Here is a 13508-nt window from a genome sequence, read left to right on the forward strand (position 1 = left end):
ATCTCTGATGAACTTCAACAATTTTTGCCAATTCGCCATTACGTTCCTTGGTGGCGGCCCGATTTGCCCTCTGGAACTCGAACTTGACCCTCCAGGAACTCCTCCTCTAGACACTGGTCCTCCCGAAGTCACTCCACCGAGATTTGGTCCGTTGGGTCCCACTAAGTTTCTCTAACTATTAGGATGTGATGAGCCTGCACCGAACAAATTGCTTCTACTACCGTGACCTTGTGTCCTCCCGACACCTTCGGTCGCACCGGTATCCTCTGCCTCTCTATTCTCAGTCTCTGTCTCCTCTTCCCTCCTGGTCTTGACACCTCTGCATGGCGTATACGACTCTACCGTACTCCCGTCACCAATCTCTTCCAATGTTAGGGAAAGGTCCCCCAACCGTTTCCTGGTGGTTTTTATTAGTACGAAAACTTGGCCCTCAACACTCGAGCTATCATTGCTAGTTGTGTTTTCTTCGACAGGTTTCTTCAGTCGTCACCGACGTTCTCCTTGTTGTTCCAACCTCAGTGTCCTTGCTGCTGCCTCATGCACGTTTTCTTCCTCCCTTGGCACATGGTTTCTATCTTTATTTAGCGTCATAGGCATCAATTCCTTCTTTCTATTGGGTTGAAGGTTCATCGATGACTTTCATCATGTTCCTCCTCCTCAACGAACTCCTTTCTTCAAATTGTTGCAAAATTTGTTGTCGACGGGTCTCGCGGTAGGTTTCTTCCCGATGAGTTTGGAGAGCAACGAATGCCTGTGCCAGCAAGTTTGGCAAGTTATTCATCAACCGATTTACGGTGGGACTTACGCCAAGGGCACTCCACACTACGCTCTCAAGGACATCCTCGATCGTGGCCTCCCTCCGTACATACGTTTCGATGGATGCCTGGAGAATGCAGGTGAAATCCCTTGTTAATGCTCCCTCTCCTTCGAACAACTCCGTCGGCTCTTCCTCGGTATTGCTGATGGTTCCCTCACTCACTGGCTGCCCCATTATCGTCGTGCCATGTAGTGGGTTCCAGTCATTCCAAGTTCAATTCGGCAACGATGCCAGATGTTTACCCTCTACGTGAACAATTTAAAACATACAAATAGAATGCTTAATGAGAAACAATAATGCCATAGATACCAAATGATAAGATCAAGCAAATATGAGAGATGCTATTTTCATTCATAATCGTCTTCTTTTACAAGTCACCTTCCATGATATATAAAGGTACCGAGGGGATGTGAGGGACAACCGTCGCACCCGTAACTACCATCCCTAGGTTACATTACTAAGAACGTAAAGTACTACCTAATTAATTACCGTTTATTCCCGTACAATATTACTGCCAACAGGGAAATCATAATGACACATTTGTGCAAAGAGAGGTATCCTCAAGGTGTCTATAACCAACTAAAACCCAAGAAAATTGGTCCATGTAGAATTCAGAAAGTGATAAATGACAATGCTTATGTGCTTGATCTTCCTAAAGATTTAGATATGAGTCATATTTGTTTTAATGTAGCCAACCTTCACCCATACTCCATAGGGACAAATAAAGATCAGGGAAATGAAGAACACCGCAACAAGGAAAGCAATGACTAGACCAAACATATACCGAAGAAGAAAAGAGAACATATTGAACGAGCATTGGATACTAAAATGGTGGCTACACGGTCTAGAGCTTACAAATTGTATTTTGTTAAGTGGAAAGGTCTCCCAGATTCACATAACACTTTGATCGGGGAGACTGATTTGCTTAAGTTTAGCAAGACAACTCCATTATATGATTCTAAACTAGGAGGTTCAAAAATTCTAAAAGATGGGGATGATGATGCAACAATGTCTTAATTGGTGTAACTATTGTGGCTTTATAGTCTATGTAGAAGTAAACTATCTCATAGTAGTATCTTTAGGAGCTAATTTAGGTGTGGACTTAAATAAGGAGATGGTTTTCCAATTTATTAGTTATAACAAGTAGTAGTCTATGTAGGAGAGCTTTTAGGCTTGTTTACTAAAATAAAAGGCATGGCTGTTAATTTATCAGTCAACTTGGAGATGATGTAGTTTTCAAATTTTGGGATGAATACAAAGTAGAGTTTGCAGGGCATTACAACCCAATATTTTGGTTAATTTAGAATTGTTTCTATTATGTTTCTATTTTTCTTATTTTCTGGTTCATACACATAGTAGAGATTGCCCAATTGTAGAATCTAAGGATAATTTGCATCAAATTTGGATTTTAATTGTACGAATAAACTTTGATGAATTGTTACAAGATAAACTTTTACATATCAACAATTTATTTTCCATCATGCCTAGTGGCACCTTATATTACAAATCAAGGAATGCCATTAAAGACTACTTATATCATTTGGACTTTATTTTCATTGTTTTATCTTTCTATTAGGAGGAGAGAAATAGGTAGACCGGGTAGATGCTTCAACTGTGGAGGCTATTATTGTGCTCCTTTGAAAATCTCAGCTAGACTATTTTAAGAATTCCTTTGAATATCTCAATTTGATTGTTCTAATACTTTGTATAGCAGAGTATGGGTACTGTTTGGTAATAGTTAAAGAACCTAAGGATGATTCATATACTCTCAAAACTCAAGGATTCATGACGTGAATGCATCTTGTTACATTAGCAGGGAGCTTGCATGTTGTGGTGAACATGGTGTTTTTTAACCTATCACACCCAACTACAACTATGTTATTAAGAAATCATTGTCTTCTATGTCATTGATATGTTGTTTATTGGTAACAATAAGGTGATGATTAGAGAAAGAATTTGGAAGCCTTTGAAAGAAAAAATATTCCAATAAATAAATTAATTATTTTTTGTTATTTTTAATTATTATTCGATTATTATTGTTTGTATTAGATTTTCTCATTTTTATAGTTATCAATTCTATTTTATGTTTATGTCAGCCATCAAATCTCTTTGTTAAACAATCAGGTTGTGTATGTTTAAATGACAGGAGGGCCACAAAACATTATAACCGATTATGATTGACTAGTTAGAAAATCGAAGAACCGGTAAACCGACAGTCAAATAAAACTAATCAACTGAAGTTTTGAACACTTCTATAAATTTGTGTGTCTTGAGCATCTCTCTGAATTGAGTGAAAATATGAAGTTGAGCAAAATTGAGTTAGTTATGGGCATCTGAATTCAACTACTTGAATCATTTTAAAAATAAACAAAAAGGAGAATCTAGCAAGAGAAATATTCATTTCGATAAATATAACATCTATATGGTCTTGTAAGTACCTAGGGGAAGCATACCAGTAGTCTTTATATCTAACTTTGCACACCCACAAATTTTAAACAATACATTGGATTTTGACTATATTTTGGTTATCTCTGCATGTGACTTAATTGCTTACAGCTATTTATAGTACTGATGCATGTTGTGGGATCTGTTATGTGCACAAGGGTTAAAAAGTATACATTTCAAAGTATCACCTGATACCCGCTTAAAGATGCCCCTATAACTGTGCACTTAAAATTGTCAATATTTATGCATAAATACTCCCTTAATTGTGTACTATAAGTAGCAATAATGATGCACACATGAGTCAATTATGATGCAAAAATGTTAAAAAATATGTGACTATCAGTATATGTAAAATTTGTTAGACTTTTAATTTTGTTTTTTTAAATTTTATTTCTTTAAAATTAATAATTAAAAAATTGAGTGTACAAGAAATAAATGATTTTTGAAACACATATGAACAATACTACGCAATCTACAAGCCCACCAACATAAAGAGGCAATAAAATCCAACATCATAAACAATTCTATTGAACAGCTTCAAAGATTAGATTAACAGGTTGCCCTAGACATATACATGAATGGAAAATACAGTCATAGATCACATACAGATGATATGAAGAAAACTCAAGATGCACAAATTCACGACGATATAAATTCATATTGAGGTGATAATGAAATGCCAAAAAGCCGTCCAGTTTTGTAATTGTTTCCCGGCAACCTGAAATCCATTTTACAGTGTGAAACAGAGGTCCTTTTGAACTTGCAAATCTACTTTAAAAGTTATCGACTGAAACAAAAATAAAAATGTTTTTGTGCGTTTGAGCTTGCAAGTAGGGGAATTAGTTTGACCAAAATCATATGGAAGTAGATAAAGCAATGGAAAAACATTGTATATATGCATCATTCATCCACTCTCACTCTGTAGAAGTATTAAGAATATGTTATAAGTTAAACTGATATATACAACTTGAGCTACCGCGAACACTACACTGCCACACTGAATAGAAATATAATAATGCAGGCGAGAAGGTAAACAAGTGAAAGCTTATTTAATGGATGCCTGAAATATGCTGTTTAGTAGTTTGAGTCGGTATCAGTTTAAAATATACAACAGTATATTCGTTTCAAGATGAAAATACTTATCAGTTTAATTTCATTGGCAAACTGGGGCGTTGCGAGAATCGAACTCGGGACCTCTCGCACCCAAAGCGAGAATCATACCACTAGACCAAACGCCCTAATCTATGGAAATGCTCTGTATTAATTAATCATATAACCGAGAAAAATATAGCATTTTGCAGCTCATAAAAAATGCCTCTGGGTTGGAAGACTGATACGTGAACTATTACTATTACGTCAACAATTACTGCCTTATGAAAGTCAACTAGCCCGTCTAGCTCAGTTGGTAGAGCGCAAGGCTCTTAACCTTGTGGTCGTGGGTTCGAGCCCCACGGTGGGCGCATTGTTGCTATTTCATATTACAGAGGATATCTTTTCCTGTTCGACGTCAAAAACAAGCTAAACAAAGATATAAATTAGAATTATGATAAGAACATCACTGTTCATCTCTGATAGTATCTTTTTATTGAATCAATACATGGTCCGGTAACCTTGAATTGAGCTACAAATAGCCCAAGCAAGAAGTATTAAACACTGAGAATGCATGGGGAATTTAGCGTGCCCATTTGATTTGACTATCGTCAACATGGTAATCTCTCTTACAAAGTTGTAAAACAACTATTCTGAGAGAATTATCAGCTAAGAATGTTTCAAACGTAAAATAAGTATTATGTTAAAATTATTATGCAAATATATTAAATTTTTTATTTATTTAAACATTATCGATTTTGTTAATTTTTTAAATTTTTTTGATGGATTAGTTAAGATTTGAATTTAAGATTTCTATTTGTTGTTAGGATTCTATCTTCAAATTAATAGCTTTCTTGATGACCATTTCATATTTGATTTGGGAGTGACTTATTTTCCAATACCCTTTCTTAAACTACATTGTAGGTGCTTGGATCATAGTTTGGCATAATTCAATTAACATAGATTTTGATACTTTGTTAAATTTCCATGAACCAGTTAGGATTCAAATCTAAGATCTTCAACTTATTATTAACGTTCTACTACTAAGCTACTAGCCCTCTTAATGATAGGTGCATATTTGATTTAGGTGTGATTCATTTTCCAACACCCTTCCTCAAATCACATTGCAAGCGTTTGGGGGCCATAGCTTAAGAGTGGCTCTATTCACATATGTCCAAATATTGTTCCAAAAGACTTTAAGATTATAGAAGTATTTATCAATGAGACTTTAACCTTTTATTTAATAGTTATTAAAAAAACCAATTACAATTAGAATCTACATATGCAACCAATTGTAAAAGAAAGGATCTTTATTCAGCCTAGTTTAATTTTAGTATTAGGTGGTTGTAAGAGATGAAATATATTTTTAGTACAGAAGTTGGAAGTCTATGTGCTTTTGAAATTTTTGAACATTTGAAATAAAAGAATCTCTACTTTAATAGTCTATGTGCTAGTAATAGACTTATGTGTTATTATTCCTTTGATGTGGTGTTATATCTATTTTAAGTGTTCAAGGTGTTCATATTGATTTATATTCTAAAGTTTATGAAATCTGAAGTAAATGAAGGATGATTTTATCAATTTATGAACACAATATCATCTGAATAAAGGAAGACGGACAACCAAAGGCCACATCCGTTGGACAAACCAAAAACCTTGACTGTTGGGCTTTACTTCTTTAACATCAGGTTTGTGGTTTAAAATACACACCTTTGAGTTTGTTTCAGTCTACATAAAAAATCATAAGTATGAATTTATATTCTCTTTCCTTTTAATCTCCACCTTTCTTGCTTTTTGATTAAAAGCAAATTCCTAAAAATCTAAATTTATCATCAAAGACAGTTAAAACTTCAAATGAAAGTCATTTTGATAAGATAATAACTTATATAAGTGTTACTTTATTTGTCATCACAAAATTGATTATCTCAGAATAGTATTTCTATAAAACTGATAGTGGCTATCAGTACATTGTAAAATTTATTAATAGACTTTTATTTTTTATTTTATCTTTTAAAAATTAATAATTGAAAAACTGAATGCACAAGAAATAAATAAATGATTATTGAAACATGGTGCTTGTCCCTATATGAATAGAAAAATAATATTTTCCCACAAATTTAAACAAATGAAATGATAATAGGAACAGTACTAAGCAATTTACAAGCCCACCAACATAAAGAGACAATAAAATCCAACATCATAAACAATTCTATTGAAAAGCTTGAAAGATTGGATTAACAGGTTGCCCCAGACATATACATGAATGCAAAATACAGTCATAGATCACATACAGATGATATTATGAAAACTCAAGATGCACAAGTTCACGACGATATAAACTCATGTTCAGGTGATAATGAAATGCCAAAAAGCCGTCCCACAGTATTGTAATTGTTTCCCGGCAACCTGAAATCCATTTTAGAGTGTGAAACAGAGGTCATTTTGAACTTGCAAATCTACTTAAAAAGTTATCGACTGAAAATAGAATAAAAATGTTTTTGTGCGTTTGAGCTTGCAAGTAGGGGAATTAGTTTGACCAAAATCATATGGAAGTAGATAAAGCAATGGGAAAACATTTTATATATGCATCATTCATCCACTCTCACTCCGTAGAAGTATTAAGAATATATTAGTTAAACTGATACATACAACTTGAGCAACCACGAACACTACACCGCCACACTGAATAGAAGTATATAATAACTCACTCCGTAGAAGTATTAAGAATATATTAGTTAAACTGATACATACAACTTGAGCAACCACGAACACTACACCGCCACACTGAATAGAAGTATATAATAATGCAGGCGATCAGAAGGTAAACAAGAAAAAACCACGAACACTACACCGCCACACTGAATAGAAGTATATAATAATGCAGGCGATCAGAAGGTAAACAAGAAAAAACTTATTTAATGGATGCCTGAAATATGCTGTTGAGTAGTTTGAGTCAGCATCAGTTTAAAGTATACAAAAGTATATCCGTTTCAAGATGAAAATACTCATCAGTTTGATTAGATTGGCAAACTGGGGCGTTGCGAGAATCGAACTCGCGACCTCTCGCACCCAAAGCGAGAATCATACCACTAGACCAAACGCCCGAATTGATAAAAACGCTCTGTATAAATAACTCAGATAATTGAGAAAAATATAGCATTTTGCAGCCCATAAAATATCCCATTGGGTTGAAGACTGATACGTGGACTATGAATATTACCTGAAAAATTACTGCCATCAAATTGTCGTCTTGCCCGTCTAGCTCAGCTGGTAGAGCGCAAGGCTCTTAACCTTGTGGTCGTGGGTTCGAGCCCCACGGTGGGCGCACCGTTACGAGTTCACTTCACAGAGGATGTCTTTTCATTTTCTCCTGCACGGGGTAAGCTTTTCCTGTTCGACGTCAAAAACAAGCTAAATAAACATATAAACTAGCACTTGCACCCCCTTGTGCAAGGTTACGTCGATAAACTTAGTTTAAGTTTGTATGTTTAGGAGACGTATTATTTGTTCTTTATTTCATTAAGAAATCATGTGATAACATTTTTAATTAATAGAGGAGTCTGTGTTTCATTCATTTCATATATGAAACAATACTTAGCACTATAAGCTTTGTAACTTGCAATATATTGTTTATTTGTACATAAGTGTAGTTAGATAGATATAGGATATATTATTAAAATGGGTTTCTTTCCATTGCAAACTCTACTCCCTTCATTGGAATTGGAGTGCCAATGTTGACAACTAAAAACCACATCATATTTAGAGCAAATAATTTTTTATATAATTTATCAAGTTTATTAACAAACAATCCTACCAAAACAATATGCAAGCCTATTTTCTTGCTGCTGCTATATTTTTAGGATTGTCATCAAAGAAAATTAGTAGGATAAAACACATAGTTCATGTGCCTTGTTTATGCTTCTTGTCACACACACATCAACCGCTCAATAGGGGATCCATCTTGAGCTAACATATGTTCCATTAGGACCTTTTTTTCAAGACTTATTTGTTTTCTTTTAAAGAAGACATACTCCTTTATGGATTTTGGTTCATCACTTATAAAAGATAAAATAAAAATATAACAATAATTTGGCGGACTATATCTATTGGGTTATTTTTGTCCATATAATTGGTGTGAATAAGACTTGGAATTGTATTCGTCTTCTTATTCAAAATTTGAATCTAATATGTGTTTCATTTGTTCCTCATCTCCCTCCTCACATCCTACCCTTATCCACGATCCTATTCATTTGTTGACTTATCTTCTTTCATTTGTTTATTCTCAAGATACATCTTATTGCTTTGTGATTTGTTTGACTATAGAACTTTCCTAGAGCAAATTTTAGTTCCTCTGGCAACACATTCACCAAGTTTCCGTACTAATAGAACTTTCCTAGAGCAAATTTTAGCTTCTTCCATGTATCCTCTCGCAACACATTCACCCCAGAACCTCTAAACTTCAAATGAAAGTCATTTTGATAAGATAATAACTTATATAAATGTTACTTTATTTGTCATCACAAAATTGATTATCTCAGAATAGTATTTCTATCAGACAAATTTGTTAACCAACATAACTTATCTACAAGTACAGAGTCAAGACTTGAATGGAAGAAATGATAATAGAAAATGAAATGAAGATAACTAATGGTTTTAATCAGTCTCTTTTCCCCTGGTATTTTAGATGCTAAAAGTATACTGTTCAGAGTAGAGATAATTGTGAGTTGGGTGAAGATACCTTTCATACATACTGTTATTCCGTGTCTTTCGGCTTTTAAAGGTGAAATTGATATGATCGGCGTGATGTTTAGGTGATAATGAAATCACAAAAAGCTGTCCACAGTTTAAATCATTTCAATGTGAAACAGGTATTCAGATCTGTCATTTTGAACTTGCGAAATCTATGTAAAAAGTCTATCGACTGAAACTAAAATTGTATACTAGTTTAAATTTAAAAATTATCAGCAAATATAGAAAAAAATATTTTTGTGCGTTTGTTGGGTTTTGAGCTTGCAAATCGGTGAATTAATTTGATCAAAATCAAAGACTTAAAGCAACGACAAACATTTTTCTTTTTTAGTGTAGTTCTCTCATGAGCCCGTTTAGCTCAGTTGGTAGAGCGCAAGGCTCTTAACCTTGTGGTCGTGGGTTCGAGCCCCACGGTGGGCGCATTGTCTAAGAAAATGCTACCGTTTCTTTTCGAACAAAAGAATACGAGTGACAATACACCAGTTTTCTTCAGATTTTCACTTTTCTTGATTCTAACAGAGAGAGTCTTTGCTTGTGTTTGTGTTTGTTGTATGCGTAGATTTGTAAGCTTGAGGCTGTTTGGTTTGTGCCAATTGAAGATAGAATAGTAATAGGCAGTATGTTTGCTAAATTATGAACTGTTTCTATATGCAAATTTCTGCATATGTAGTGTATAAAAAGATGATCCACCAATTCTTCCTCTTAGTGTTGGGTATATGAAGCCCAACAGTCACATGGTTGTTTGTCTTCCCGAGAAGACTCTTCATTTCATATTTGATATGTTTATATAAATGGCTGTGTGCAGCCCATACATGACGCACTGTGTAATTGGATATTGGTTAATAAGAATTCTCCTTGCGTTTCTGGTGGACATAGCCACTTAGTGGTGAACCACGTTAATCTTGTGTCTTGAGTTCTTTGTTGTATCTATTATTCTTTCTGCTGTTTTCTGTTCATTATTATGTGTTTTCTCTGCTCGTTTTTAAACTAACTATTGGTATCAGAGCCACGATTGGCTTGAGCAGAGATGGGATCCGATTGGATAGTTGATCCTGGAGTTGGGTGCTTTTATGTTATCAATAAACAGGCTGAAGTTTCAGATGATGAGGCCGAATCAGTCATCAAAAAATTTCTTGGCAGTCTAGACTCGATAGAGAGTGATGTCCAAGTGGAGGTTGAAACCAAATGTCATTGGTGGGATGGCTGGAAAAAGGAGGAGACTTTGGGTGAAGAAGAAGAGGGTTTGTTGTATTCACTGTTTGAAGAAGAGACTGGTTTGTTTCCCTTCCAAGATGAGGAGGATGCCTCCCAGGGTGAGGAGGATGTAGTCTCGAATCTAGCGAATGAGGATGACCCTGAAGAAGAACAAGCAGATTGCAAATGTGATGATTTATTGTTGCAGATTGCAGCAGTGGAGGCAGAGTGGAATGCATTGATTGCAGGTATTGCACAAGTTTATGCACAAAATACAACAAATTCATTTAGTGAGGCAATCGTGAGAATTGGGAGTGACGTTTGTAGGCTATTCACACTTGTACGAGAGTTTTATATTCGGGTATTAAAATCTGATAATGGTGATCTAGATATTCTATTACGGGGGAGCACAAGAGCAAGAGACTTTGATGGAGGAGTGTATTATGCATCAACAGATAGTAGTGTTTCTAATTATGGATTACTGGATGAAGTAGTTAGAGAATATGTTTTTAACTCTGATCTGAATTGGAGAAGATTAATTCACATTGTTCATGAACAGAGTTTGGCGATATTAAAATCTTCTCAAGAGTTGGTTGTAGTATGAGCCTTGGAATGGAGATGCAGGGAATGTTACAGGTTGTGCCAGTTGGACTTCATGGGGGAGATTGTTGGGTATATGAAGCCCAAAAGTCACATGGCTGTTTGTCTTCCCCAGAAGACTCTTCATTTCATATTTGATATGTTTATATAAATGGCTGTGTGCAGCCCATACATGACGCACTGTGTAATTGGATACTGGTTAATAAGAATTCTCCCTGCGTTTCTGGTGGACGTAGCCACTTAGTGGTGAACCACGTTAATCTTGTGTCTTGAGTTTTTTGTTGTGTCTATTATTCTTTCTGCTGTTTTCTGTTCATTATTATGTGTTTTCTCTGCTCGTTTTTAAACTAACACTTAGTAGGATAAAACACACAAAAGATCCATTAACCCAAAAAATAAAAAATAAAAACAATGTCTATTCATCCATAAATTTAAAATTATTGCATAACAACATTTTGCAATTCAGAGTTGAACAAAATACAACATTATTACCAAGAATATGAACATATAAAAGATTGACTTTGTAATTGAATCTCAATAAATCTATCACATAAATAAGTTATTTATTGTAATGGATGCAACAAATAATGTTAAGGGTAACCACAACTACACCCAACATATATTATTGTACTGTGACTCTGAGTCATATGAAAAATGCTTCCCTAGACATCTTGGTCTCTTGCACATTCGGGAGCCATTTTTGGGAAACGTACTCTGTCAGTGCAATAGTTGTAGATGGTGTATATTTTTGGTGCACTTCCTTGAGCTTTCTCCACTGTAATCCATCCAAATCATTAAATTCCTTCTGATTCCATGATTTGAATAGTTACCAATAAAAGAAACATGAACTTACATAATCTCCCAACCCGATGCATGTTCTAGAGAACAAAGTAAGAATGGAATTCTTTAGTGGGGTCAAACCAGAGGTATATGTGCTGCTCTCTATGTATTTTTCCTCCACTGAACACATTGGTTTGGAGAATGTAGGGCTGCCCAATGGTGTTTCCTAAGAACTCAACGTCTATCTCATCATGCTTTGAGTTTTGTGAAGATAGTTGCACCTCATAGAAAACTAGTAAATACAACCAGTTGTATAGTTTAAAATAGTGAAATAGGATAAATTGGAGGAATATAGTGAGGATGTGAAAGGTTGTTTTTCTTACATAAAAGGTAGTTACAACCCCTGCAGAGTCCCTTGGAACCATCTTGATAGTCATACTGAAGTGTCCAAACAAATATTCTCCCTTAGTCTGAAATCTAGTGCCTGTCATGGCAAGAAGATTAGTGAAGACTATTCTCTGAACATTGGAGTGAATAAGAGTTTCTAAACAAAAAATGGATATCTTCTATCTATAGATGAATCTATATTTAAGGGAAAAATCTCATCATTTAACTGCATCTTAACAATCTTAGAGGCAATAAGACATAAGAAACTGTCGAATGAAAAAAAATGAATCTTTTCATCAAGTAGGATGTATATATAAAATGCCCCAAAAGGACCCAAATAGAAATGTTATATGTATACTAATAGACTTGCAAAATGTAAGTTAAAACAACTGCATATTTTGCAATCACCATGAGACTCAAAGAGTTACAGTTCCAAACAATATACTTATTTATATGAGTCCGCATTAGTAATGTACGTGTGTCGATTTATCTAAAACAAGGTCGACCTATTTTCCAGCATTAATTTTCCTGATATGATAAAAAACCCGAGTGGGAACATAGTTCCTTGAAAATGGCACATCCACAGGCCTAGGAGGTATGCCAGCCATGGTAGATGGAAGAGCTGCTACCATGAAGAGTAAAAATACTTTTGTCAGCATATTCAGCAACATCATCCTAAAAGAAGCCACATATTCTTCAGACATTAATAACACTGTAACAATATTATCATTTTGACATGGATAACAGATTGGCATTCTCAATTAGTTGTTTTATCTATAGCTGTTGCACTCTACAAAATTGTCAACTATCCAACCATTTACTACCTGTATCGCTGCATGCAAACCACACAGTTTTCTCATCAAGTTGCTTAGCGGTACACTTTTGCAATTTTGAAGATTTTCTATGTCATACCTGCATGCAATACCCCCTCTGCGATGGAGAACACATAATAGAAAGACATCGAGAAGAGGCTCCAAAAGAGAACATAACTCCCTATTTTCTTAGCATTCGCCACGTTTAAATGAGTATGTAAGATGTCGAAGCACAGTCAAGGCATCTGGACTGAACGAAGCCACGTTTAAATGAGTATGTAAGATGTCGAAGCACAGTCAAGGCATCTAAACTGAACGAATGCCTTGTGCTGCTGGAAACCGCCTTATTCAATTATTGTTAGCTATATTAATAATAATAATAACACTGACAACACATAGTTTTTGGTCAGGCTCAAAACTGTATTTTTTTTTCTTGTATCTACAATCGTACATCAATTATCATGCGTTCTCTCTTATTGAAATCTGCGTGAAGGAACTGAAAGCTCCCTCCAAGAACTGACAGGCCAATTGAAATTAGACACTTTAAATTTTTTTATTGTCATGAATTAAAATTTGAGCATGCTGTCCTTAAGACATATACGGAAATAAATTTAGGAAAAGAAATAATGAAGTTT

General features: G+C 34.9%; 1 long non-coding RNA gene and 5 other non-coding genes across 7 annotated transcripts; 3 read left to right on the forward strand and 3 right to left on the reverse strand.

Moving 5' to 3' along the window:
- Positions 1 to 4428: 4428 nt before the first annotated feature.
- On the reverse strand, positions 4429 to 4500 carry TRNAP-UGG (transfer RNA proline (anticodon UGG)). The gene has a single exon. It is a non-coding gene; the product is annotated as a tRNA-Pro (tRNA).
- A 149-nt stretch (positions 4501 to 4649) lies between these two features.
- Positions 4650 to 4722, forward strand: TRNAK-CUU (transfer RNA lysine (anticodon CUU)). Its single transcript has one exon. It is a non-coding gene; the product is annotated as a tRNA-Lys (tRNA).
- A 2661-nt stretch (positions 4723 to 7383) lies between these two features.
- TRNAP-UGG (transfer RNA proline (anticodon UGG)) lies at positions 7384 to 7455 on the reverse strand. The gene has a single exon. It is a non-coding gene; the product is annotated as a tRNA-Pro (tRNA).
- A 148-nt stretch (positions 7456 to 7603) lies between these two features.
- Positions 7604 to 7676, forward strand: TRNAK-CUU (transfer RNA lysine (anticodon CUU)). The gene has a single exon. It is a non-coding gene; the product is annotated as a tRNA-Lys (tRNA).
- Positions 7677 to 9447: 1771 nt separating this feature from the next.
- TRNAK-CUU (transfer RNA lysine (anticodon CUU)) lies at positions 9448 to 9520 on the forward strand. Its single transcript has one exon. It is a non-coding gene; the product is annotated as a tRNA-Lys (tRNA).
- A 1899-nt stretch (positions 9521 to 11419) lies between these two features.
- LOC131069576 (uncharacterized) lies at positions 11420 to 13046 on the reverse strand. Of its 2 annotated transcripts, none has more exons than XR_009112144.2 (4): positions 12886 to 13046; positions 12507 to 12736; positions 12058 to 12158; positions 11420 to 11966 (listed from the first exon to the last, which is right to left on the reverse strand). It is a non-coding gene; the product is annotated as an uncharacterized LOC131069576 (long non-coding RNA). The 2 variants fall into 2 exon arrangements; XR_009112143.2 differs by having other exon boundaries at positions 12507 to 12683; positions 12886 to 13044.
- Between the last annotated feature and the right edge of the window lie 462 nt (positions 13047 to 13508).

The sequence above is a fragment of the Cryptomeria japonica genome, chromosome 3 (assembly GCF_030272615.1).
Source record: "Cryptomeria japonica chromosome 3, Sugi_1.0, whole genome shotgun sequence".
In the NCBI taxonomy this organism is placed as follows: domain Eukaryota; kingdom Viridiplantae; phylum Streptophyta; class Pinopsida; order Cupressales; family Cupressaceae; genus Cryptomeria; species Cryptomeria japonica.